Below are 4,717 nucleotides of genomic sequence, written 5' to 3'. Positions count from 1 at the left end.
TGTGTCCACACCAGCTTGAAATCATTTTGAGTCTGCAGAGAAATGATTGCTGTGCTTTTGACAGAAAGAGCGCTTGAATGTAATACTGGCAAATGTTTTCTTCAACATAAAACCCTGCCATAAACATCCACAAATAGCATAGAAAAAACCAGGAAGGAAATGATAGTTATCTCATGGGAAGGAACATAACTTCCTTACAGACGCAAGTGTTCTGTATTCACTTGTATCCTGTCCAACTCTTACAGACAATTGAGTGACTTCGTGTAGTGAATAATTTGCCTGAATATATAAAACGTTCAATAGTAATTGGAGTTTAACAAATTTATTTCAACACTACGACGTATCTCAAAAGCAGAGAAGTACATATTAAACATTTCATTTGAAGAGCTGGAAAAGAAAAAGGTCCAAGCCCAAAATAAAGTTGTTAAAGTTCAAAATAAGTAAAGGTCTCTTCTCTGTGGGGAGAGGACAAAATGCTGTCTTATCATGAGAGACTTGGCTGGATCACATTTGTTACCTTAGTGAGTTTCCTATAGACCAAGTCTGACCGCTGCTCTTAAAGAGGCGCGGAAAACCAGTGTTTCCAGCTCCAAGAGCAGATTTCTCTATCAGAGATGGATAGATATACATTATCCACACATTACAACACTGGTGTATGAAACTGGAATGACCATTTACTCATCACTATTGAGAAACTGAACTGTCATCTGAGAAACGACATGCTCAACCCTTCCTCACCTGGTAGGCAGACATATGATGTCAGAAAAAGGATTTAAAACTTGGAAATAGGTAAATGAGATTACTGGGTTTTTCTTTCAGTGCAGTGCAGAGCTTGAATTTCCATTGTCTGGGCTATTTTAAATAAAATCTCTAGGAGCCAAGATTCATTTATAGATTTTTGTCCACTGTCTGGCAAAACAGATAACCTGAAGGTATTATAGTGCATGGTCCTGTTGGACACTAACCAATTTTGTATCTAACTAGCAATTTTATTCTTCCATACATATCCCTTTGAACTGGTTTACGTCTTACTGCTTCCCTTATTAATTACAAGTTGAATAAAATCTATGATACATGTATTTTATATTTACACGTCATAATTCTACCTTTTAAAAATTAAGGTGAAAATCACATAACATGAAATTAACCATTTCAAAGTGAAAAATTCAGTGGAATTTAGTACAGTCACAATGTTGTACAACCACATCTATCTCGTTTCAGAACATTTTTATCACTCCCAAATAAAACCCCTTATCCATAAAAGTTAATTTCATTGATTCCCTCCACCCCCAAGTTCCTGGTAACCATCAATCTTCCTTTCTCTTGGATTTACCTATGTTAGATGTTTCATATAAACGGAATCATGCCATATGTGATTCTTGGTGTCTGACTTCTTTTCACTTGGCTTGTTTCCAGGTTCTTCCTCATTGTAGTACATATCAGCATTTCTGATTTTCCTATTCAGGGCTAAATAACATTCTATTGTATGTATATACCAAATTTATTTATCCATTCATCCTTTGATGGCCATATGGGTAGTTTCAACCTTTTGGCTATTGTGAAAAGTGCTGCTATGAACATTCGTGTACAAATATGGGTTTGAACACTCTTCACTTCTCTTGGGTATGTATACATAGGAGTGGAATTGCTGGGTCATATAGTCATTTTAAGTTTTTGAGGATCCCTCAAATTTTTCCACATGACGGCACCATTTTATATTCAATTTTTACCTTTTTGAAAATAGTTATTTGGTAAAGTTGCCAAATAATACTTGCTATCATGAAATTAATGGCAAGTTGAATCATTATCAGAAGTTTGCTTATTGAGCATGGAGTCAGATCAAGGTGAGCTCGTTATACGATTTTAGGCTGTGTTTTGCATGCTGCTTCAATTTCATCAGAGAACTGTTTGAACAAGGGGACCACAAGTGTTTGGCTATAATTCCTGTATCCATTTCCATGGTTAGGATGGCTTTGCCTAGAAGTCCAGAACACTTGGATTTGGTTAGCTAAGGATTTCTGACCCACACAACAGCAATGTGTGCCTCTGTCTCTCCAATTTTTCTAGCTTTCATGGTTAACTCCTTGACTGATGTGTTTTCCCTTTAGTTATATATCTCATAGTCAAGTTCAAGTTATCTGATTATTCTTCAAAGTCCATACATTTTGTAACTACGTGCCTGGCACTACTCCAAATATTGAGAAAGTCAACTAGTTGTAAAAGTTGCCCTCTGGAAGGTTAATTTCCTGGAAGTCAGGTTTGGCCAGTCAGGGAGCCATTCATTACATATGTTTTTATCTGCTCTGGTCCACAATATGTTGATATTATCTATATCTTAGAGGAAGAACTTACTTCCAAACTCTTACTGTAATCCCTAAGTACCAACAGCAGAAGAAAATCACATTATCCTTCTCTTTCAAGATTTGCATTCTAAGAGGTGAGGGGAATGTGGTCTTCTACAGCATTTTCATTAAGTAGGAACACTTTGAATAGAAAATCTGCCCTGCTTTCTACCCACAATAAAAGTCGGCGTGGAAGCATCAGGAAATCAGCTGTTTAGTATTCTGTAGTGAGGCATTGTGTTGTGCATTCAGCAGCAGCAGCAGACATGATGTGCATTTTAAGAATTCTCTTACTCCTTCCCAACATTATCTTTGCTTTCTGGAAGTTTAGTTCGCTCTTTTAAACTCACCTAATTCTTCAAATGCTAAAAAAAGGTTTAAATGAATATAGTGCTAAAATCTTGGTCAAGTAAAATTAGTTTACATCATATTGCTTTCACCTTTTTACTTGCTGCACTTGAAAGTGACAACGAAGCATTTTTTTAAAAAGTGGGGGGAGGCATTATGAAACCAGGAGGTTTTCTTTCACAATTCAACGAAAATGTCCAAAGTTCAAATTAAGATAAGAAATTGAACAGGGTCCTCAATTTAGAAATATTAAACTCCTTAAAGGTGGAGTCTAAGGTTAAACTCCTGAAAGAGTCTAACTCGAATCACTAGTAGCTCCTATTCATTCCATTGACTGTGGACCCCCCTGATAGCAGGTACCAGAGAACATGAGCTCTTGAGGGAGGAATTTGTCTTTATGGTTGCTGGGATAAGATTTAAAATATTAACAGCTTTGCCAGGAATTGGCCCCTCTGGTCTATCACACCATTCCTTTGTACACAAACATCATTTTGATTTTGTCAATGTGCAAACTGAGTGACGGGTACAAAGAACTTCTGTGCACAATCTTTACCATTCTCACTGGATCTATTTTTTTAAAGGCAAAATGCAGAGCTACGAAAAGAATTGAAAACAGGACTTCAGGTACTTGCACAACCATGTTCCTAGCAGCACTACTAGCCAAATGGTGGAAACAACCCAAGTGGCCATCAACCAGATGAATTAACAAAATGTATATTCGCCGTGGAATGCCTGCTATTCAGCCATAAAAAGGAACGAATGTATGCTGATGCATGCTACAACATGGATGAAACTTGAAAAAATTATGCTAAGTGAAATAAGCCAGACACAAAGACAAATATGATTCCACTTATATGAAATACCTAGAATAAGTAAATTCATAAAGAGAAAGTAGAGTTATTGGAGGCTGGGAAAAGGGGGTTGGTGAATTACTGCTTAATGATTACAGAGCTTCTGTTTGGAGTGATCCAAAAGTTTTAGAAATACTGTGTTTCCTCAAAAATAAGACCAAACCTTACATTCATTTTTGCTTCAAAAGACACGTTAGGGCTTATTTTATGAGCATCCTGAAAAATCATACTATGGCTTATTTTCCGGTTAGGTCTTATTTTTGGGGAAACACGGTAGTGGTGGTGGCTGTACAAACTGCGAGTGCAATTAATGCTACTAAATTGCATGCTTACAAGGTAAAGTTGGAAGAATCAAAAAAAATTCCAGCGAGGTATGACAATGAAGGGGTTGACATTCCCACTATATTAACAGAAATGATGGATACAATGATAAACACGGTTCCCAATCTTCTAGAGAAAATAGCAAGATGGTGAAACTTCTGCAGTCTTCAGAGATGTCATTCAGTTTTCTCAACATAGTATAATCAGTATAAGCCTCAAGGTAGGGACATTGTTTTATAGCTACTGAAAAAGCGAGAACTTTTCTCTACATGTCAGGAAACATAATAAAAGCAGACTTTCGAATCATTAGCCTCAAAAACAAAGGCGCTGGACAGGCATCATGAAGTAGCACAACTAACTTTACTGAAGTCCATGTTCACTCAGTAGTTTTTCCCAGAAAAATATTTTAAAAACCTAACATAGTTCTTTTCTAGCGCTTACTCCAAATGGGGTCAAGAAGAGTCGTTCTCAAAGTGTAGTCCACGGATTGGCTGCACTCGCATCACCAGACGACTTGTTAGAAATGACAATTCTTGGGCCCCACCCAAGAACTAATGTATCAGAAGCTCCGGGGTGGGGTCCTGCAATCTGTTGTCACAAGCCCTGTATGTGATTCTGATGTGTGCTGAGTTGGACAACCACTGGTCAAGAGTACAAGGAGGCATGGCCTGTCACCAACCCCAAATCAGAAAGAATTCAGGGGAAAAAGCCAACGAGTTGACATTTGAAACAAACGTGCAAAATGTTTTCCCGCCGATTAAAAACAGGTTTTAGACAGGTAACATGATTTTGAAAGAAAAATGAAAATTATCTATAGCTTTTTGTTTTAAACAGTAAGAGAATTGAAAAGAGAAG

Source organism: Rhinolophus hipposideros, assembly GCF_964194185.1.
Source record: "Rhinolophus hipposideros genome assembly, chromosome: 20".
NCBI lineage: Eukaryota > Metazoa > Chordata > Mammalia > Chiroptera > Rhinolophidae > Rhinolophus > Rhinolophus hipposideros.
The sequence above is the reverse complement of the archived record's forward strand: the minus strand, read 5'-3'. Positions refer to the sequence as shown.